The sequence below is a fragment of the Misgurnus anguillicaudatus genome, chromosome 14 (genome assembly GCF_027580225.2).
Source record: "Misgurnus anguillicaudatus chromosome 14, ASM2758022v2, whole genome shotgun sequence".
In the NCBI taxonomy this organism is placed as follows: Eukaryota; Metazoa; Chordata; class Actinopteri; order Cypriniformes; family Cobitidae; genus Misgurnus; species Misgurnus anguillicaudatus.
This window is the reverse complement of record NC_073350.2, coordinates 2949611-2975087: the sequence shown is the minus strand read 5'-3', so window position 1 is coordinate 2975087 and position 25477 is coordinate 2949611. Positions and strand designations below refer to the sequence as shown.

The following is a 25477-nucleotide window of genomic DNA, read 5'->3' as shown; positions in this document are numbered from 1 at the left end:
TGGTTACATTTGGCAATCTTTAAAGACATGTTTACTTATTGTTGAGACACACGTGTCACGCGAAGCTGTGGGAGGGGCTACAAAAGTGTATTTGGCTATGGGGAGGTGCTTCAATTCTACTTTGACGTCATATTTTTTGGAATTCCACACTCGCTTGTAATACTGGCTTGGTGCCAAAAACTGTTATATTTCAGTAGCACATTTCAGTTCTGAAACTTGCAGAATGTTCATTTAAGTATGATGACCTCTTATATAACAAATTATCAAGTTAAAATTAAGTATTTGATTCACCGCTCCTTTAATTATTCACAACAGCATGTTATGACAGACGCTTTAGACTGTGAGATCACATACATTAACTGAGAGAAACGTTCATGAATCGAAAGAGAATGTTTGTTTTTGCTTTGTAATAAGAGTTCGGCACAAATGTTATTCATTCATTTTAGTGAGTGATTTTTACAACTCCTTGACACAACCCGTCAAAAGGCTTATATAAATGCCACAGAATAAGCCTTAGATTATCAAACTGCAACAGTGGTTTTATCTATACGTTTTCAATGCAGAGTGCCAATGGCTGTGCATTTATTGTGTTTTTAACTCAATGGAAGCGAATTGAAACTGTCTGAATCCTAAGTTGTCTGTCTGTCTCCCCTCTTTCCCCTCCTTTCTGCATGGCACCACGTCCACTTTTTAGTTTTTTTAGCATAGCTTAGCATAATCCATTGAATCTGAACAGACCATTTAGCATCGCGCTAAAAATAACCAAAGAGTTTCAATTTTCAATATTTTTCCTTAAAAATTAACTAAGTATTTTAATTTAGACTTCGTGGACTCTGTTTTATTTTTTTTTAAAGGAATTTTCTTACCATCATTGCCACTGCCTGGCCTTCTAGCTTCCTGCTGGGATCTTACCATTATTACCTTGAGGGAAAAAAACAAGTTCATGAAAGACAAAGAGGATAAAGATATTAGTGATGAGCTAATTTTCAAAACCAGTATTGAAGTCGCTTTTGAATGAGCTGGGAAACTGATTGAGATAAACCAGAATTCTATTTTTTGACAAAAATCATTTACACAAATTCAGGCACTGCACAAAAGCCTGTCAAGTGCTTTTCAGAGAATAGCGCAGACGCGCTTCACATCGTGAGCAGGCACGCGTGCCACACGGCTGAAGTGAGAGAAAGACGTGGTTCTTGCAAATGTAATGCAAGTTAGCTGGTGCAGGGCTTGACATTAACTTTTTGAGGAACTTGTTCTTCGGAGTAAATTTATGTTTCACTTGTCAATGCACAAAAGTCACTTGTCCGGGTAAAGATTTATAATATAATGTATTTTTTGTGTTTTGCTAATCAGTGGCGGAGCCAGGGATTTTTCATAGGGGTGGCCAGGCAGGTGCCAGTTACTCTGGGGTGGCACATAAAATCTCTATCATGCAACCTTAAAATACTATTAAGTATTATAGATGCAATAATCACAATGATGTATAACATACAATTTCTACTTTCTACAATTTTAATTAAAATGAATTGAGATTAACATACAATTTATAGTCATAATTCAACCTAATTTTTTTTACTATTTAATCAAATAAAACTTTTGATTTCAAGCCCATTATGTGTTTTTACCAAACTTTAGAAGAGATAAAATACGGACTTAAATCGGCTTTTTTGACACACAGTGATGAAAATGCGGTTTCAAAATCATTTATATTCACACCGGAGCCTGAAGAAACATCACTCTCCACTCCATGCCGTCTCGCTCCTCCATGTTCGGTGATCAGGTTTCATGCGCGTGCAGCTTTTTAGTAACAACATAAGGTGTAAACGTGCGTTTGTGTGTTTGTCGGTGCACTGTGCTCTCTGTTCAATATTCCGCTCGGTGTTTGCGCTGCGCGTTCTGCTCTGTCGTTAACGGCACATAACGTTAAGTAACATTGTTTGAAATTTAACTTCTCCAGTCGGACAACTAATTTTCTCTTACACTTGTCCTTCAAAAAATCCACTTGTCCCAGACAAGCCTTAATGTCGAGCCCTGTGGTGATTTTGTTGTTTGAGCAACCTAGCTAGGCGGCACGTGCCTGATTCGCTCTTGCTCACGTTATTTATGTGCATTATTTACATGCTACAGTAGCTACACTCCTTTAAGATAATATAATGTTCTACAAAATCTGCTTCAGTTTGTGTTTATTAACCCTTAAGTTTCACTTCATCACGCAGCTATTCCCGTTAGAGGTATCTGTTAAAAACATTTAATTCATTAATAATCTAGTATGTGTTCATTTTCTGTCAGTTTCTTCAAAATTAAGTTTTATTTTCCTTTTCATCATGACGTGTACCCTTTGATTACCACGTCCATGGAATTCTACACCTCTGCTAATTTGGCTGGTGACACTTTATTTCGATAGTCCACTTTAGACATTTTACTAATTATAAGTAACTTTGCAACTACTTATCAACTACCAATCTTTAGAGAATTAGTAGACTGTCTGCTTAATATCTACTAACACTTTATTGTGATTAAATCTCCTCAGACATTTAACTGTCTACAACAGGGGTTTTCAAACCTGTCCTGGAGGACCACAAGTACTGCACATTTTGTGTGTTTACCTTTTGTGACACACCTCATTCAGTTACCTTACACACCCAGTTCAGGTCTTACAGTCTCTACTAATGAGCTGAAGATTTAAACCAGGTGTGTCTAATGACAGAGACATGCAAATTGTGCAGTACTACTGGTCCTCCAGGACAGGTTTGAAAACCCCTGGTCTACAAGTATCTTTGCAGGTGCATGTCAACTTATTCCACTAACCCTAACATCTTTCCTAACCCTTACAGTCTACTAATACTTTAATGACAGTTAGTTGATGTATAGTTGCAAATTAATGAAAGTTAGTTGACATGAAGTTGCAAAGTTATTTATACAGTTGAAAGAAAAAGTATGTGAACCCTTTGGGCTTACTTGGATTTCTTCATAAATTGGTCATAAAATGTGTTCTGATCTTCATCTAAGTCACAACAATAGAGAAAAACAGTCTGCTTAAACTAATACCGCACAAACATTATATGTTTTCATAGTGCAGGGTGGAAAAAGTATGTGAAACCCTAGGCTAATGAGTTCTCCAAGAGCTAATTGGAGCCAGGAGTCAGCCAACCTGGGGTCCAATCAATGTGATGAGATTGGATGTGCTGATTAAAGCTGCCCTGTCCAATAAAAAACACACACCAGTTTTGAGTTTGCTGTTCTGAAGAAGCATTGTCTGATGTGAACCATGCCTCGCACAAAAGAGCTCTCAGAAGACCTACGATCAAGAATTGTTGACTTACATAAAGCTGGAAAGGGCTACAAAAGTATATCTAAAAGCCTTGATGTCCATGTGTCCACGGTAAGACAGATCGTCTACAAATGGAGAAAGTTCAGCACTGTTGCTACACTCCCTAGGCGTGGTCATCCTGTAAAGATGACTGCAAGAGCACAGCACAGAATGCTCAATGAGGTGAAGAAGAATCCTTGAGTGTCAGCTAAAGACTTACAGAAATCTCTGGCACATGCTAACATTTTTGTTGACAAATCTACAATAAGGAAAACATTAAACAAGAATGGACTTCATGGGAGGACACCACGGAGGAAGCCACTGCTGTCCAAAAAAACATTGCAGCACGTTTGAAGTTTGCAAAAGAGCACCTGGATGTTCCACAGCACTACTGGCAAAACATTCTGTGGACAGATGAAACCAAAATTGAGTTGTTTGGAAAAAACACACAATGCTATGTGTGGAGAACAAAAGGCACAGCACACCAACATCAAAACCTCATCCCAACTGTGAAATATAATGGAGGGGCCATCATGGTTTGGGGCTGCTTTGCTGCCTCAGACCCTGGACAGAGTACTGTCATCGATGGAAAAATTAATTCCAAAGTTTATCAAGACATTTTGCAGAAAAACTTAAGACCAACTGAAGCTTAACAGAGGATGGACGATGCAACAGGACAACGACGCAAAGCATAGAAGTAAATCAACAACAGAATGGCTTCAACAGATGAAAGTACGCCTTCTGGAGTGGCCCAGTCAGAGTCCTGACCTCAACCCCATTGAGATGCTGTGGCATGACCTCAAGAGAGCGATTCACACCAGACATCCCAAGAATATTGCTGAACTGAAACACTTTTGTAAAAAGGAATGGTCCAAAACTTCTCCTGACCGTTGTGCAGGTCTGATCTGCAACTATAGGAAATGTTTGGTTGAGGTTATTGCTGGCAATGGAGGGTCAACCAATTATTAAACCCAAGGGTTCACGTGCTTTTTCCACCCTGCACTATGAATGTTTACATGTTGTGTTCAATAAAAACATGAAAACGTATAATTTTTGTGCGGTATTAGTTTAAGCAGACTGTGTTTCTCTATTGTTGTGACTTAGATGAAGATCAGAACACATTTTATGACCAATTTATGAAGAAATCCAAGTAAGCTCAAAGGGTTCATAAACCTTTTCTTTCAACTGTACTTAGTAAAATAAAGTGTAACCATTTGGTTAATTATCTGAACCTGCTCCTCCTTAACTTTGTTAATAAAACATCATAAAGTAATTCCTCAAATAAAGACCGGTATTCAAATAAACGCCGGGCCTCTGATGGTGGCCGGGGGCGTGGACATTGTGGACAAATAAATCCCAGTCTCAAATTAATGCCAGGGACAAATTAGTGTGAATACCTGCAATCTCCTAAATGCATTCAAGTTCATCATTATGCACAGCTGCTAATAGATGGCAGTAGCTAAATTGGATGGGTCTTATTTAATGCTAGTGAAGGAGTTTTTAAAGGACAAGTTCGGTATTTTACACTTAAAGCCCTGTTTTCAGATTGTTTATGATGAAATAGAACGGTTTTGACTGAAATTTGGACATATGATGCTGGGCCGAGAATTTTAGGGTGCTTTTGTATCATGATCCCCACCTCTACAATGGCTGCATAGGTGCACTGGAACAATCCTTCCTAAAATGCATTAAATGAAAGTAAACGAAAGTTTAATGCATTTTAGGAAGGATTGTTCCTGTGCACCTTTACACCCATTGTAGAGGTGGGGGTGATACAACAAACACCCGAAAATTCTCGGCCCAGCATCATATCTCCTAATTTCAGTCAAAACCGTTCTATTTCATCATAAACAATCTGAAAACAGGGCTTTAAGTGTAAAACACCGAACTTGTGGAGCATGGCACCCAGAAGAAAATTTGTTTTTAAATTTAAACAAACTTGTGTGTGTTTACAAGTGTTTTAAGTTTGGTATTTTACACTTAAAGCCCTGTTTTCATATTGTTTATGATGAAATAGAACGATTTTGACTAAAATTTGGACATATGGGGCTGCCCCGAGATTTTTTGGGTGTTTGTGTTTCACTTCCCACCTTTACAATGGGTTTAATGGTGCACTGGAACAATCCTTCCTAAAATGCATTAAACTTTCGTTTACAAAGACGTGACAATCACCGAGTGGTCAGGGGTGTTCACTGATATGCTCACACAAAAATCGTTGCAAAAGATGCTTTTCAACAGCTGTTTTAGCATTCGTTGTTAACTTGTGGACCTTTTTTCCCCAAAAAAAACCCCTCACACCTGTACATTCTTCCGCTTAGAGCTTGAATAATAGACACTCCAGCCCAGGTGGTGGCGCTAATCCGCCATTGCCAATTGCAAGAATAGAAACAAAGTTCCCGGCGCGGAGTAATACCGTACCTCACAGCACATCTAATACATGTCAATGGAGTTGGCAAAAACTACGATAAAACCTGTTAGAATGTGTATTTTGCAGCGATTTTTGTGTGAACATATCAGTGAACACCCCTGACCACTCGCTGAGTTTCACGTCTTTGTAAACGAAAGTTTAATGCATTTTAGGAAGGATTGTTCCAGTGCACCATTAAAGGCGGAGTCCACGATGTTTGAAAAACGCTTTGGAAAAGAAGACGGGCCGACTACCAAAACACACTTATAGCCAATCAAATCAAATCAAATGCCGGGTTGCGTATGTGTGGGGCGGGTCTATCAACAGAAGGTCCAGATTCTATTGGGGTAGGGGCGTGTTTGTTTAGGTGATTTCAAATATCAACATTGGCTTTCAAACATCATGGACTCCGCCTTTAAACCCATTGTAAAGGTGGGAGGTGAAACACAAAAACCCAAAAATTCTCGGGGCAGCCGCATATCTCCAAATTTCAGTCAAAACCGTTCTATTTCATCATAAACAATCTGAAAACAGGGCTTTAAGTGTAAAATACCAAACTTGTCCGTTAATTAACAAGTTAACTGCTGAATCACATTTAGTAGGAATTAGAAAATTTCACTTCAGATCAAATTATAACACGTGTGACACAAATTTGACAAAATTATTAACAAACCTCTTTAAGAGATGTGACTTCACTTCCTGAAGCGACAGGCTCATGGACGAGCTGGAAGACCGAAAAAAAGAGAAATTAGCTATAATGTGACTTAGCAGTAGACTATAAGTTTACAACATTTGTGTGTGTTTACTCATGGTTTATGAGGACACATGTGACTATTGTACATGACTCAGCAAGTGGACTATAACTTTACAAACTTGTGTGTGTTTACTCATGGTTTATGAGGACACATGTGACTATTGTACGTGACTCAGCAGTAGACTGTAACTTTACAACACTTGTGTGTGTTTACTCATGGTTTATGAGGACACATGTGACTATTGTACTTGACTCAGCAGTAGACTATAACTTTACAACACTTGTGTGTGTTTACTCATGGTTTATGAGGACACATGTGACTATTGTACGTGACTCAGCAGTAGACTATAACTTTACAAGACTTGTGTGTGTTTACTCATGGTTTATGAGGACACATGTGACTATTTTACTTGACTCACCAGTAGAGTGTAACTTTACAACACTTGTGTGTGTTTACTCATGGTTTATGAGGACACATGTGACTATTGTACTTGACTCAGCGGTAGACTATAACTTTACAACACTTGTGTTTGTTTACTCATGGTTTATGAGGACACATGTGACTATTGTACATGACTCAGCAAGTGGACTATAACTTTACAAACTTGTGTGTGTTTACTCATGGTTTATGAGGACACATGTGACTATTGTACGTGACTCAGCAGTAGACTGTAACTTTACAACACTTGTGTGTGTTTACTCATGGTTTATGAGGACACATGTGACTATTGTACTTGACTCAGCAGTAGACTATAACTTTACAACACTTGTGTGTGTTTACTCATGGTTTATGAGGACACATGTGACTATTGTATGTGACTCAGCAGTAGACTATAACTTTACAACACTTGTGTGTGTTTACTCATGGTTTATGAGGACACATGTGACTATTTTACTTGACTCACCAGTAGACTGTAACTTTACAACACTTGTGTGTGTTTACTCATGGTTTATGAGGACACATGTGACTATTGTACTTGACTCAGCAGTAGACTATAACTTTACAACACTTGTGTGTGTTTACTCATGGTTTATGAGGACACATGTGACTATTGTACTTGACTCAGCAGTAGACTGTAACTTTACAACACTTGTGTGTGTTTACTCATGGTTTATGAGGACACATGTGACTATTGTACTTGACTCAGCAGTAGACTGTAACTTTACAACACTTGTGTGTGTTTACTCATGGTTTATGAGGACACATGTGACTATTGTACTTGACTCAGCAGTAGACTATAACTTTACAACACTTGTGTTTGTTTACTCATGGTTTATGAGGACACATGTGACTATTGTACTTGACTCAGCAGTAGACTATAACTTTACAACACTTGTGTTTGTTTACTCATGGTTTATGAGGACACATGTGACTATTGTACTTGACTCAGCAGTAGACTGTAACTTTACAACACTTGTGTGTGTTTACTCATGGTTTATGAGGACACATGTGACTATTGTACTTGACTCAGCAGTAGACTATAACTTTACAACACTTGTGTTTGTTTACTCATGGTTTATGAGGACACATGTGACTATTGTACATGACTCAGCAAGTGGACTATAACTTTACAAACTTGTGTGTGTTTACTCATGGTTTATGAGGACACATGTGACTATTGTACTTGACTCAGCAGTAGACTGTAACTTTACAACACTTGTGTGTGTTTACTCATGGTTTATGAGGACACATGTGACTATTGTACTTGACTCAGCAGTAGACTACAACTTTACAACACTTGTGTTTGTTTACTCATGGTTTATGAGGACACATGTGACTATTGTACTTGACTCAGCAGCAGACTGTAACTTTACAACACTTGTGTGTGTTTACTCATGGTTTATGAGGACACATGTGACTATTGTACTTGACTCAGCAGTAGACTATAACTTTACAACACTTGTGTTTGTTTACTCATGGTTTATGAGGACACATGTGACTATTGTACGTGACTCAGCGGTAGACTATAACTTTACAAACTTGTGTGTGTTTACTCATGGTTTATGAGGACACATGTGACTATTGTACATGACTCAGCAAGTAGACTATAACTTTACAAACTTGTGTGTGTTTACTCATGGTTTATGAGGACACATGTGACTATTGTACATGACTCAGCAAGTAGACTATAACTTTACAACACTTGTGTTTGTTTACTCATGGTTTATGAGGACACATGTGACTATTGTACATGACTCAGCAAGTAGACTATAACTTTACAAACTTGTGTTTGTTTACTCATGGTTTATGAGGACACATGTGACTATTGTACATGACTCAGCAAGTAGACTATAACTTTACAAACTTGTGTTTGTTTACTCATGGTTTATGAGGACACATGTGACTATTGTACATGACTCAGCAAGTAGACTATAACTTTACAACACTTGTGTTTGTTTACTCATGGTTTATGAGGACACATGTGACTATTGTACATGACTCAGCAAGTAGACTATAACTTTACAAACTTGTGTGTGTTTACTCATGGTTTATGAGGACACATGTGACAATTGTACATGACTCAGCAAGTAGACTATAACTTTACAACACTTGTGTTTGTTTACTCATGGTTTATGAGGACACATGTGACTATTGTACGTGACTCAGCAGTAGACTGTAACTTTACAAGACTTGTGTGTGTTTACTCATGGTTTATGAGGACACATGTGACTATTGTACGTGACTCAGCGGTAGACTATAACTTTAAAACACTTGTGTTTGTTTACTCATGGTTTATGAGGACACATGTGACTATTGTACATGACTCAGCAAGTAGACTATAACTTTACAAACTTGTGTGTGTTTACTCATGGTTTATGAGGACACATGTGACTATTGTACTTGACTCAGCGGTAGACTATAAGTTTACAAGACTTGTGTTTGTTTACTCATGGTTTATGAGGACATATGTGACTATTGTACTTGACTCAGCCGTAGACTATAAGTTTACAAGACTTGTGTGTGTTTACTCATGGTTTATGAGGACACATGTGACTATTGTACTTGACTCAGCAGTAGACTTTAACTTTACAACACTTGTGCGTGTTTACTCATGGTTTATGAGGACACAAGCCTTTCCGTATACTGTTAACACACAGGTGTTTTAGGATGTTAACTGCAGAATCACATTTAGTAGGAATTACAATTTCACTTCAGATCAAATTATAACACGTGTGACACAAATTTGACAAAATTATTAACAAACCTCTTTAGGAGATGTGACTTCATTTCCTGAAGCGACAGGCTCATGGACAAGCTGGAAGACAGAAAAAAAGAAAAAATGAGCTATAATGTGACTCAGCGGTAGACTATAACTTTACAAACTTGTGTATGTTTACTCATAGTTTATGAGGACACATGTGACTATTGTACGTGACTCAGCAGTAGACTATAACTTTACAACCCTTGTGTGTGTTGACTCATGGTTTATGAGGACACATGTGACTATTGTACTTGACTCAGCAGTAGACTATAAGTTTACAACACTTGTGTGTGTTGACTCATGGTTTATGAGGACACATGTGACTATTGTACTTGACTCAGCAGTAGACCATAACTTTACAACACGTGTGCGTGTTTACTCATGGTTTATGAGGACACAAGCCTTTCCGTATACTGTTAACACACAGGTGCTTTAACATGTTAACTGCGGAATCACATTTAGTAGGAATTAGAAAATTTCACTTCAGATCAAATTATAACATGTGTGTCACAAATTTGACAAAATTATTAACAAACCTCTTTAGGAGATGTGACTTCACTTCCTGAAGCGACAGGCTCATGGACGAGCTGGAAGACAGAAAAAAAGAGAAATGAGCTATAATGTGACTCAGCGGTAGACTATAACTTTACAAGACTTTTGTGTGTTTACTCATGGTTTATGAGGACACATGTGACTATTGTACGTGACTCAGCAGTAGACTATAACTTTACAAGACTTGTGTGTGTTTACTCATGGTTTATGAGGACACATGTGACTATTGTACTTGACTCAGCGGTAGACTATAACTTTACAACACTTGTGTGTGTTTACTCATGGTTTATGAGGACACATGTGACTATTGTACGTGACTCAGCAGTAGACTATAACTTTACAAGACTTGTGTGTGTTTACTCATGGTTTATGAGGACACATGTGACTATTGTACTTGACTCAGCGGTAGACTATAACTTTACAAGACTTGTGTGTGTTTACTCATGGTTTATGAGGACACATGTGACTATTGTACTTGACTCAGCGGTAGACTATAAGTTTACAACACTTGTGTGTGTGTACTCATGGTTTATGAGGACACATGTGACTATTGTACTTGACTCAGCGGTAGACTATAACTTTACAACACTTGTGTTTGTTTACTCATGGTTTATGAGGACACATGTGACTATTGTACGTGTGTGTTTACTCATGGTTTATGAGGACACATGTGACTATTGAACGTGACTCAGCAGTAGACTATAACTTTACAAGACTTGTGTGTGTTTACTCATGGTTTATGAGGACACATGTGACTATTGAACGTGACTCAGCAGTAGACTATAACTTTACAACACTTGTGTGTGTTTACTCATGGTTTATGAGGACACATGTGACTATTGTACGTGACTCAGCAGTAGACTATAACTTTACAAGACTTGTGTGTGTTTACTCATGATTTATGAGGACACGTGACTATTGTACTTGACTCAGCGGTAGACTATAACTTTACAAGACTTGTGTGTGTTTACTCATGGTTTATGAGGACACATGTGACTATTGAACGTGACTCAGCAGTAGACTATAACTTTACAACACTTGTGTGTGTTTACTCATGGTTTATGAGGACACATGTGACTATTGTACGTGACTCAGCAGTAGACTATAACTTTACAAGACTTGTGTGTGTTTACTCATGGTTTATGAGGACACATGTGACTATTGTACTTGACTCAGCGGTAGACTATAACTTTACAAGACTTGTGTGTGTTTACTTATGGTTTATGAGGACACATGTGACTATTGAACGTGACTCAGCAGTAGACTATAACTTTACAACACTTGTGTGTGTTTACTCATGGTTTATGAGGACACATGTGACTATTGTACGTGACTCAGCAGTAGACTATAACTTTACAAGACTTGTGTGTGTGTACTCATGGTTTATGAGGACACATGTGACTATGGTACGTGTGTGTTTACTCATGGTTTATGAGGACACATGTGACTATTGAACGTGACTTAGCAGTAGACTATAACTTTACAACACTTGTGTTTGTTTACTCATGGTTTATGAGGACACATGTGACTATTGTACGTGACTCAGCGGTAGACTTTAACTTTACAAGACTTGTGTGTGTTTACTCATGGTTTATGAGGACACATGTGACTATTGTACGTGACTCAGCAGTAGACTATAACTTTACAACACTTGTGTGTGTTTACTCATGGTTTATGAGGACACATGTGACTATTGTACGTGACTCAGCAGTAGACTATAACTTTACAAGACTTGTGTGTGTTTACTCATGGTTTATGAGGACACATGTGACTATTGTACTTGACTCAGCGGTAGACTATAACTTTACAAGACTTGTGTGTGTTTACTCATGGTTTATGAGGACACATGTGACTATTGTACGTGACTCAGCAGTAGACTATAACTTTACAAGACTTGTGTGTGTTTACTCACGGTTTATGAGGACACATGTGACTATTGTACTTGACTCAGCGGTAGACTATAACTTTACAAGACTTGTGTGTGTTTACTCATGGTTTATGAGGACACATGTGACTATTGAACGTGACTCAGCAGTAGACTATAACTTTACAACACTTGTGTGTGTTTACTCATGGTTTATGAGGACACATGTGACTATTGTACGTGACTCAGCAGTAGACTATAACTTTACAAGACTTGTGTGTGTTTACTCATGGTTTATGAGGACACATGTGACTATTGTACTTGACTCAGCGGTAGACTATAACTTTACAAGACTTGTGTGTGTTTACTTATGGTTTATGAGGACACATGTGACTATTGAACGTGACTCAGCAGTAGACTATAACTTTACAACACTTGTGTGTGTTTACTCATGGTTTATGAGGACACATGTGACTATTGTACGTGACTCAGCAGTAGACTATAACTTTACAAGACTTGTGTGTGTGTACTCATGGTTTATGAGGACACATGTGACTATGGTACGTGTGTGTTTACTCATGGTTTATGAGGACACATGTGACTATTGAACGTGACTTAGCAGTAGACTATAACTTTACAACACTTGTGTTTGTTTACTCATGGTTTATGAGGACACATGTGACTATTGTACGTGACTCAGCGGTAGACTTTAACTTTACAAGACTTGTGTGTGTTTACTCATGGTTTATGAGGACACATGTGACTATTGTACGTGACTCAGCAGTAGACTATAACTTTACAACACTTGTGTGTGTTTACTCATGGTTTATGAGGACACATGTGACTATTGTACGTGACTCAGCAGTAGACTATAACTTTACAAGACTTGTGTGTGTTTACTCATGGTTTATGAGGACACATGTGACTATTGTACTTGACTCAGCGGTAGACTATAACTTTACAAGACTTGTGTGTGTTTACTCATGGTTTATGAGGACACATGTGACTATTGTACGTGACTCAGCAGTAGACTATAACTTTACAAGACTTGTGTGTGTTTACTCACGGTTTATGAGGACACATGTGACTATTGTACTTGACTCAGCGGTAGACTATAACTTTACAAGACTTGTGTGTGTTTACTCATGGTTTATGAGGACACATGTGACTATTGAACGTGACTCAGCAGTAGACTATAACTTTACAACACTTGTGTGTGTTTACTCATGGTTTATGAGGACACATGTGACTATTGTACGTGACTCAGCAGTAGACTATAACTTTACAAGACTTGTGTGTGTGTACTCATGGTTTATGAGGACACATGTGACTATGGTACGTGTGTGTTTACTCATGGTTTATGAGGACACATGTGACTATTGAACGTGACTTAGCAGTAGACTATAACTTTACAACACTTGTGTGTGTTTACTCATGGTTTATGAGGACACATGTGACTATTGAACGTGACTTAGCAGTAGACTATAACTTTACAACACTTGTGTGTGTTTACTCATGGTTTATGAGGACACATGTGACTATTGTACGTGACTCAGCGGTAGACTGTAACTTTACAACACTTGTGTTTGTTTACTCATGGTTTATGAGGACACATGTGACTATTGTACGTGTGTGTTTACTCATGGTTTATGAGGACACATGTGACTATTGAACGTGACTTAGCAGTAGACTATAACTTTACAACACTTGTGTGTGTTTACTCATGGTTTATGAGGACACATGTGACTATTGTACGTGACTCAGCGGTAGACTGTAACTTTACAACACTTGTGTTTGTTTACTCATGGTTTATGAGGACACATGTGACTATTGTACGTGTGTGTTTACTCATGGTTTATGAGGACACATGTGACTATTGAACGTGACTTAGCAGTAGACTATAACTTTACAACACTTGTGTGTGTTTACTCATGGTTTATGAGGACACATGTGACTATTGTATGTGACTCAGCAGTAGACTATAAGTTTACAACACTTGTGTGTGTGTACTCATGGTTTATGAGGACACATGTGACTATTGTACGTGTGTGTTTACTCATGGTTTATGAGGACACATGTGACTATTGAACGTGACTTAGCAGTAGACTATAACTTTACAACACTTGTGTTTGTTTACTCATGGTTTATGAGGACACATGTGACTATTGTACGTGACTCAGCGGTAGACTTTAACTTTAAAACACTTGTGTGTGTTTACTCATGGTTTATGAGGACACATGTGACTATTGTACGTGTGTGTTTACTCATGGTTTATGAGGACACATCTGACTATTGAACGTGACTCAGCAGTAGACTATAACTTTACAAGACTTGTGTGTGTTTACTCATGGTTTATGAGGACACATGTGACTATTGCACGTGACTCAGCAGTTGACTATAACTTTACAAGACTTGTGTGTGTTTACTCATGATTTATGAGGACACATGTGACTATTGTACTTGACTCAGCGGTAGACTATAAATTTAAAACACTTGTGTGTGTTTACTCATGGTTTATGAGGACACATCTGACTATTGTACTTGACTCAGCGGTAGACTATAAGTTTACAACACTTGTGTGTGTTTACTCATGGTTTATGAGGACACATGTGACTATTGAACGTGACTTAGCAGTAGACTATAACTTTACAACACTTGTGTGTGTTTACTCATGGTTTATGAGGACACATGTGACTATTGAACGTGACTTAGCGGTAGACTATAACTTTACAACACTTGTGTGTGTTTACTCATGGTTTATGAGGACACATGTGACTATTGTATGTGACTCAGCAGTAGACTATAAGTTTACAACACTTGTGTGTGTGTACTCATGGTTTATGAGGACACATGTGACTATTGTACGTGTGTGTTTACTCATGGTTTATGAGGACACATGTGACTATTGAACGTGACTTAGCAGTAGACTATAACTTTACAACACTTGTGTTTGTTTACTCATGGTTTATGAGGACACATGTGACTATTGTACGTGACTCAGCGGTAGACTTTAACTTTAAAACACTTGTGTGTGTTTACTCATGGTTTATGAGGACACATGTGACTATTGTACGTGTGTGTTTACTCATGGTTTATGAGGACACATCTGACTATTGAACGTGACTCAGCAGTAGACTATAACTTTACAAGACTTGTGTGTGTTTACTCATGGTTTATGAGGACACATGTGACTATTGCACGTGACTCAGCAGTTGACTATAACTTTACAAGACTTGTGTGTGTTTACTCATGATTTATGAGGACACATGTGACTATTGTACTTGACTCAGCGGTAGACTATAAATTTAAAACACTTGTGTGTGTTTACTCATGGTTTATGAGGACACATCTGACTATTGAACGTGACTCAGCAGTAGACTATAACTTTACAAGACTTGTGTTTGTTTACTCATGGTTTATGAGGACACATGTGACTATTGTACTTGACTCAGCGGTAGACTATAAATTTAAAACACTTGTGTGTGTTTACTCATGGTTTATGAGGACACATGTGACTATTGTACTTGACTCAGCGGTAGACTATAAGTTTACAACACTTGTGTGTGTGTAATCATGGTTTATGAGGACACATGTGACTATTGTACGTGTGTGTTTACTCAAGGTTTATGAGGACACAAGCCTATCCGTATACTGTTAACACACAGGTGTTTTAACATGTTAACTGCGGAATCACATTTAGTAGGAATTACAATTTCACTTCAGATCAAATTATAACACGTGTGACACAAATTTGACAAAATTATTAACAAACCTCTTTAGGAGATGTGACTTCACTTCCTGAAACGACAGGCTCATGGACGAGCTGGAAGACAGAAAAAAAACAGAAATGAGCTATAATTTGACTTAGCGGTAGACTACAACTTTACAACATTTGTGTGTGTTGACTCATGGTTTATGAGGACACATGTGACTATTGTATGCGACTCAGCGGTAGACTGTAACTTTACAAGACTTGTGTGTGTTTACTCATGGTTTATGAGGACACATGTGACTATTGTACGTGTGTGTTTACTCATGGTTTATGAGGACACATGTGACTATTGAACGTGACTCAGCGGTAGACTTTAACTTTACAAGACTTGTGTGTGTTTACTCATGGTTTATGAGGACACATGTGACTATTGTACGTGACTCAGCGGTAGACTTTAACTTTACAAGACTTGTGTGTGTTTACTCATGGTTTATGAGGACACATGTGACTATTGTACATGAATCAGCGGTAGACTTTACCTTTACAACTCTTGTGTGTGTTTACTCATGGTTTATGAGGACACATGTGACTATTGTATGCGACTCAGCGGTAGACTTTACCTTTACAACTCTTGTGTGTGTTTAGTCATGGTTTATGAGGACACATGTGACTATTGAACGTGACTTAGCAGTAGACTATAACTTTACAACACTTGTGTGTGTTTACTCATGGTTTATAAGGACACATGTGACTATTGTACGTGACTCAGCAGTAGACTTTAACTTTAAAACACTTGTGTTTGTTTACTCATGGTTTATGAGGACACATGTGACTATTGTACGTGTGTGTTTACTCATGGTTTATGAGGACACATGTGACTATTGTACGTGACTCAGCAGTAGACTTTAACTTTAAAACACTTGTGTTTGTTTACTCATGGTTTATGAGGACACATGTGACTATTGTACGTGTGTGTTTACTCATGGTTTATGAGGACACATGTGACTATTGTACGTGACTCAGCAGTAGACTGTAACTTTACAAGACTTGTGTGTGTTTACTCATGGTTTATGAGGACACATGTGACTATTGTATTTGACTCAGCGGTAGACTATAACTTTACAACACTTGTGTGTGTTTACTCATGGTTTATGAGGACACATGTGACTATTGTACTTGACTCAGCAGTAGACTATAACTTTACAACACTTGTGTGTGTTTACTCATGGTTTATGAGGACACATGTGACTATTGTACGTGACTCAGCGGTAGACTATAACTTTAAAACACTTGTGTGTGTTTACTCATGGTTTATGAGGACACATGTGACTATTGTACTTGACTCAGCGGTAGACTATAACTTTACAACACTTGTGTGTGTTTACTCATGGTTTATGAGGACACATGTGACTATTGTACGTGACTCAGCGGTAGACTATAACTTTAAAACACTTGTGTGTGTTTACTCATGGTTTATGAGGACACATGTGACTATTGTACGTGACTCAGCGGTAGACTTTAACTTTAAAACACTTGTGTGTGTTTACTCATGGTTTATGAGGACACATGTGACTATTGTACGTGACTCAGCAGTAGACTGTAACTTTACAAGACTTGTGTGTGTTTACTCATGGTTTATGAGGACACATGTGACTATTGTATTTGACTCAGCGGTAGACTGTAACTTTACAAGACTTGTGTGTGTTTACTCATGGTTTATGAGGACACATGTGACTATTGAACGTGACTTAGCAGTAGACTATAACTTTACAACACTTGTGTTTGTTTACTCATGGTTTATGAGGACACATGTGACTATTGTACGTGACTCAGCGGTAGACTTTAACTTTACAAGACTTGTGTGTGTTTACTCATGGTTTATGAGGACACATGTGACTATTGTACTTGACTCAGCGGTAGACTATAAGTTTACAACACTTGTGTGTGTGTACTCATGGTTTATGAGGACACATGTGACTATTGAACGTGACTTAGCAGTAGACTATAACTTTACAACACTTGTGTGTGTTTACTCATGGTTTATGAGGACACATGTGACTATTGTACGTGACTCAGCGGTAGACTGTAACTTTACAACACTTGTGTTTGTTTACTCATGGTTTATGAGGACACATGTGACTATTGTACGTGTGTGTTTACTCATGGTTTATGAGGACACATGTGACTATTGAACGTGACTTAGCAGTAGACTATAACTTTACAACACTTGTGTGTGTGTACTCATGGTTTATGAGGACACATGTGACTATTGTACGTGACTCAGCAGTAGACTATAAGTTTACAACACTTGTGTGTGTGTACTCATGGTTTATGAGGACACATGTGACTATTGTACGTGTGTGTTTACTCATGGTTTATGAGGACACATGTGACTATTGAACGTGACTCAGCAGTAGACTATAACTTTACAAGACTTGTGTGTGTTTACTCATGGTTTATGAGGACACATGTGACTATTGCACGTGACTCAGCAGTAGACTATAACTTTACAAGACTTGTGTGTGTTTACTCATGGTTTATGAGGACACATGTGACTATTGTACTTGACTCAGCGGTAGACTATAAATTTAAAACACTTGTGTGTGTTTACTCATGGTTTATGAGGACACATGTGACTATTGTACTTGACTCAACGGTAGACTATAAGTTTACAACACTTGTGTGTGTGTAATCATGGTTTATGAGGACACATGTGACTATTGTACGTGTGTGTTTACTCAAGGTTTATGAGGACACAAGCCTATCCGTATACTGTTAACACACAGGTGTTTTAACATGTTAACTGCGGAATCACATTTAGTAGGAATTACAATTTCACTTCAGATCAAATTATAACACGTGTGACACAAATTTGACAAAATTATTAACAAACCTCTTTAGGAGATGTGACTTCACTTCCTGAAACGACAGGCTCATGGACGAGCTGGAAGACAGAAAAAAAACAGAAATGAGCTATAATTTGACTTAGCGGTAGACTACAACTTTACAACATTTGTGTGTGTTTACTCATAGTTTATGAGGACACATGTGACTATTGTATGCGACTCAGCGGTAGACTGTAACTTTACAAGACTTGTGTGTGTTTACTCATGGTTTATGAGGACACATGTGACTATTGTACGTGTGTGTTTACTCATGGTTTATGAGGACACATGTGACTATTGAACGTGACTCAGCGGTTGACTTTAACTTTACAAGACTTGTGTGTGTTTACTCATGGTTTATGAGGACACATGTGACTATTGTACGTGACTCAGCGGTAGACTTTAACTTTACAAGACTTGTGTGTGTTTACTCATGGTTTATGAGGACACATGTGACTATTGTACATGAATCAGCGGTAGACTTTACCTTTACAACTCTTGTGTGTGTTTAGTCATGGTTTATGAGGACACATGTGACTATTGTACTTGACTCAGCGGTAGACTATAAGTTTACAACACTTGTGTGTGTGTACTCATGGTTTATGAGGACACATGTGACTATTGAACGTGACTTAGCAGTAGACTATAACTTTACAACACTTGTGTGTGTTTACTCATGGTTTATAAGGACACATGTGACTATTGTACGTGACTCAGCAGTAGACTATAACTTTACAACACTTGTGTGTGTTTACTCATGGTTTATAAGGACACATGTGACTATTGTACGTGACTCAGCAGTAGACTTTAACTTTAAAACACTTGTGTTTGTTTACTCATGGTTTATGAGGACACATGTGACTATTGTACGTGACTCAGCGGTAGACTTTAACTTTAAAACACTTGTGTGTGTTTACTCATGGTTTATGAGGACACATGTGACTATTGTACGTGTGTGTTTACTCATGGTTTATGAGGACACATGTGACTATTGTACGTGACTCAGCGGTAGACTTTAACTTTAAAACACTTGTGTGTGTTTACTCATGGTTTATGAGGACACATGTGACTATTGTACGTGACTCAGCGGTAGACTTTAACTTTAAAACACTTGTGTTTGTTTACTCATGGTTTATGAGGACACATGTGACTATTGTACTTGACTCAGCAGTAGACTATACCTTTACAACACTTGTGTGTGTTTACTCATGGTTTATGAGGACACATGTGACTATTGTACGTGACTCAGCAGTAGACTGTAACTTTACAAGACTTGTGTGTGTTTACTCATGGTTTATGAGGACACATGTGACTATTGTACGTGACTCAGCGGTAGACTATAACTTTAAAACACTTGTGTGTGTTTACTCATGGTTTATGAGGACACATGTGACTATTGTACTTGACTCAGCGGTAGACTATAACTTTACAACACTTGTGTGTGTTTACTCATGGTTTATGAGGACACATGTGACTATTGTACGTGACTCAGCAGTAGACTGTAACTTTACAAGACTTGTGTGTGTTTACTCATGGTTTATGAGGACACATGTGACTATTGTATTTGACTCAGCGGTAGACTATAACTTTACAACACTTGTGTGTGTGTAATCATGGTTTATGAGGACACATGTGACTATTGTACTTGACTCAGCGGTAGACTATACGTTTACAACACTTGTGTGTGTTAACTCATGGTTTATGAGGACACATGTGACTATTGTACGTGTGTGTTTACTCGAGGTTTATGAGGACACAAGCCTTTCCGTATACTGTTAACACACAGGTGTTTTAACATGTTAACTGCGGAATCACATTTAGTAGGAATTACAATTTCACTTCAGATCAAATTATAACACGTGTGACACAAATTTGACAAAATTATTAACAAACCTCTTTAGGAGATGTGACTTCACTTCCTGAAACAACAGGCTCATGGACGAGCTGGAAGACAGAAAAAAAACAGAAATGAGCTATAATTTGACTTAGCGGTAGACTACAACTTTACAACACTTGTGTGTGTTTTCTCATGGTTTATGAGGACACATGTGACTATTGTATGCGACTCAGCGGTAGACTGTAACTTTACAACACTTGTGTGTGTTTACTCATGGTTTATGAGGACACATGTGACTATTGTACGTGACTCAGCAGTAGACTATAACTTTACAAGACTTGTGTGTGTTTACTCATGGTTTATGAGGACACATGTGACTATTGTACGTGACTCAGCAGTAGACTATAACTTTACAACACTTGTGTGTGTTTACTCATGATTTATGAGGACACATGTGACTATTGTACTTGACTCAGCAGTACTCAACGAAGTAAGAGAGATTTATGGGTAGGGCTGGGTATTGGCAAGGGCCTCCCGATTCAATACGTATCATGATACATGGGCAGTGTTGTAATGTAACAAAGTACAAATACTTCGTTACTTTACTTAAGTAGAAATTTCACGTATCTGTACTTTAATTCGCTATTTAAATTTATGTCTACTTTCACTTTTACTCCACTACATTTTCTAGATAAAATGTATACTTTTACTCCGATATATTTTCACTAAGCATATTCGTTACTCGTTACTACAAAATAAAATCAGAACAAATGTGTGCGACCTCAATAAAGGAGGTTTTAGCGAATCAGTGCTTCTAGATTGATTTACGCATGCTCCGCACACTCAATAAGGGAGGTTTTGGCGTATCAGTGCTTCTAGATTGATTTACGCACGCTCCGCACACTCTATTTCACGCACACTCTTTTTTAGCGTAGTGTTGCCAAAGGATGAGGAAGCACAACTGTAAGTGCAACGAAAGGACCTACTGGAGGACCTCCCGTTATCGTAAACGATAGGGATGCTCCGATCAGGATTTTTGCAGGCTGATACCGATCACCGATTTGTTGTCTTCGTGATCGGCCGATACCAATGCCGATACCGATTTTTCAAGCTGATATGCAAGCTCTTTGATGATTGTAACTTTTAAAAAAATTTCTAGATAAAGTAAAACCACAGATGTTGTCTTTGTTATATTACTTGCAGTAATTAGGTATATTATTGTTTTATTATACCACGGGTCTGTTGAATGCTGCATTCTGATTGGCTGAGAAGTGTTCTATGGGTGTTGATTATTTTTCTGTAAACCGCACACCTAACTTTTCAAATGTCTTAAAAATAGGCACCAGAGCAATGTTTGTGGTAACCGTGGTATAAGCGGAATAATTGACTCCGGTCCTTTGAATTATTTGAAAATAATGCACACCTGCGGTGTAACGGCACTCCGCTTCGCGTCGTGCCGCATTACCACCTTGGTGTGCATTATTTTCTTATAATTCAATGGCCCGTCGTCAATTAGTCCTTACATAGAGAATCAAATAAATTAGCACAACAAATATTTATTCCGCAAAGATAAATTTAATATGCCTTTAAAAAGGCTTATGTCTGTAAAAACTAATGAAAATAAAACAGTTAACAGTCTTTACTGTATGAATTAAATATACACGCATTCGTATGAAGTACAACAGTTCTTTAGTGAAGAGCAGAGAGTGATTTTATTGAGAGATGAATTAGGTTACTGTAGCTTTAAGACTTGACAGAGATCGCTCTGTTCACGTGCACTGATGACAGGCTGCTGTGTGTGCGCGCGGCGGGTGTATGCAGACGAGAGCAGCTGTGAGGAAAATTAAAGTTTAAACGCTCAAAACTTTAAAACACATGCAAATAATAAACTTTTGACATGAGGATGCAATTGTCTGCGATAGATATGTGTTGTATACGCTGTTTGATGGGGATGTGAAGATGGGTCGCGATGTTAGGACCGGACCGCGTCCTCATAGAAAATACACATATCTCTGTAAAGGCAAAGAGAGAAATGCAAATCTACACGTCGCTCATCAGCCACGGGTTATAAAAATGCTCTCACTGCGTAAAAATGCAGCCGCATTGAGGAGCCATATCATGACAGACAAAAGTAAACAGAAAGATCGGTTCACGAGATCGGCAAATTTAACGAGGACCAATCGAGTCATTTAATGCCATTATCGGCCGATACCGATCTGCGGCCGATCGATCGGAGCATCCCTAGTAAACGACCACCCCGACGATGAACAGGGTGAGAAAGCTAACGTTATACATCCGTGGCCGTATTTGTAAGAAATGTTTTTGTACATTGGAATTAAAGATTCTCGATTACCGAATAAAGTGCCTCTTATGCCTAGCGAAAATCACTTACATTTTGTCATTTAAAAACTCCCCGTCCAACCTGAAGAATCACATCAAGGTACGTTAAAATAATAGTTATTAAGTAAAGCCACAATGTCAATGTGATTAAACATTAGTAATCATAAGCCGTATTAGATAATTATCTGTCTAATGTGATGGCCAGGCGCACATGTTTAATAAACGTTAACATTACACCGCTGATTTCCCATGGATTTATTTAATTCACAGAGAACTCTCAACTGAAACACGCTTAACGTTAACTGTTTATGGTAACATTATAGCATAACTGCCAGCCAAATATTCCCTCCGGTAGGCTAATGTTAGATTGAGAAATATTTGTTAAAAACATGTTAATCAGTGGCAGGTTAGAAAGAAAGTGTTAAGGACTATATTCACGTCTTTAAAAGCATCATACGTTTTGTCAAACTTGAGATTTCCTTTTATGTTAATTAACTTAAAACTCAGTGGTTATAGGATAATGTTGTGCTAATGTTATACATTGTGAATGTACGCTTGCATTGTATCAAAGTCACAGTGCTTTCATTGCCACACAACGAGTTGGCATTTTTTTCTTAGTAGAGCAGCTAACTTAAAGGGATACTCCACTTTTTTCAAAAATATGCTCATGTTTTGAAAGAAATAAGTTATAATGTATTTTTCATTTTTACCTTAAGTTCATACAAAAGTGAAATTTCTGCTTTTTTATTTGATGTCAGCTCTAAAAATATGCTGTTTGCTCTTTGAACTTAAGAGAATTGTGCCTAAAAAGTGCTGAAAAAAAGACAGATTTTATTTGATGATTGAGATTAAGAAGATAATGGGAACCCTGAATATGCTTTACCATAAGAAAGCCACAATAAAGTTCACAATCAAAGTTCTAACTGCTTGGTTTAAAAAAAAAAACTTTTTACTTTTACTTCAAATACTTAAGTACATTAAATATCAGAAAATTACTTTTGATACTTAAGTACAGTTTATATCAGATACTTTAAGACTTTTACTTAAGTAATATTTTAAAAGTCAACTTTCACTTCTACCAAAGTCTTTTTCTAGTACAATACTTGTACTTTTACTCAAGTACTGCTTTCTAGTACTTTATACAACACTGTACATGGGTCATGATACGATACGTATCACGATACAATACAATACGTTGCATGTTGCGATACATTGCAATACTTTTTCAAGCTGAACAGCTCTTTGAAAGCTGCAGGTATTTTTAAATTTTCTGCCATTTTCTCACTCCCTAACTTCTGAGACATTGGCTGAATGGCCGTATATGGCATACGATACGTATCACGATACAATACAATACGTTGCATGTTGCGATACATTGCAATACTTTTTCAAGCTGAACAGCTCTTTGAAAGCTGCAGGTATTTTTAAATTTTCTGCCATTTTCTCACTCCCTAACTTCTGAGACATTGGCTGAATGGCCGTATATGGCATACGATACGTATCACGATACAATACAATACGTTGCATGTTGCGATACATTGCAATACTTTTTCAAGCTGAACAGCTCTTTGAAAGCTGCAGGTATTTTTAAATTTTCTGCCATTTTCTCACTCCCTCTAACTTCTGAGACATCACGATAGTTAGCTGTATCGATATTTTTGCACAGCCCTATTTATGGCCAACACACACACAAAGAAAAACTTACCTTTGATGGGATTAATATATTTTCTGGTTATGTTGTCTTTGTCCTTGCCCTTTTGTTCATGGATTTCTGCATCTTTCAGAGGATTTGGTCCTCTTCTCCGATGACTCCGAATCACTACAAAATATCATGTCAAGTAAATCTTTACAGATAAACAGTATAATATTAATAAGTGCTTAAGTTGAGAGAATTTGGTAATGCTTTGTTTCAAAATGGCTGCTTTTTCATATTCATAGTTACTAATATAAAAGATTTCATCATTAGCTATACGTTATTCTAACTGAAATTGACACTGCATATATTTATTTAGTTGAATCAGTAGGGCTGTGCCGGTTTCAGAATTGGTGATGACTAGGGATGCTCCGATCAGGATTTTTGCAGGCCGATACCGATCACCGATTTGTTGTCTTCGTGATCGGCCGATACCAATGCCGATACCGATTTTTCAAGCTGATATACAAGCTCACTGATGACTGTAACTTTTAACATTTTTTTCTAGATAAAGTAAAACCACAGATGTTGCCTTTGTTATATTACTTGCAGTAATTAGGTATATTATTGTTTTAATAGAGAATAATCAAATAAATTAGCACAACAAATATTTCTTCTGCAAAGAGAAATTTAATAATTTTTATAAAGGCTTATGTCTGTAAAAACTAATGAAAATAAAACAGTTAACAGTCTTTACTGTATTAATTAAATATACACGCATTCGTATGAAGTACAACAGTTCTTTAGTGAAGAGCAGATAGTGATTTTATTGAGAGATGAATTAGGTTACTGTAGCTTTAAGACTTGACAGAGATCGCTCTGTTCACGTGCACTGATGACAGGCTGCTGTGTGTGCGCGCGGCGGGTGTATGCAGACGAGAGTAGCTGTGAGGAAAATTAAAGTTTAAACGCTCAAAACT

General features: G+C 37.7%; 1 protein-coding gene and 1 long non-coding RNA gene across 6 annotated transcripts in view; one reads left to right on the top strand and one right to left on the bottom strand.

Annotated features, from left to right (window-relative positions):
• LOC129428223 (A-type voltage-gated potassium channel KCND3) overlaps positions 1-25477 on the top strand; it is a 263984-nt gene that overhangs the window by 133829 nt on the left and 104678 nt on the right. The gene's annotated exons all lie outside the window — the stretch shown is intronic.
• LOC141349180 (uncharacterized) overlaps positions 1-25477 on the bottom strand; it is a 46521-nt gene that overhangs the window by 15583 nt on the left and 5461 nt on the right. For both annotated transcript variants that reach the window (XR_012373106.1, XR_012373107.1), the window contains exons 2-6: positions 24570-24683; positions 10211-10261; positions 9678-9728; positions 6391-6441; positions 867-921 (exon numbers count right to left, since the gene is read on the bottom strand). This is a non-coding gene — a long non-coding RNA (uncharacterized lncRNA). The remainder of the gene's footprint in view (positions 1-866; positions 922-6390; positions 6442-9677; positions 9729-10210; positions 10262-24569; positions 24684-25477) is intronic.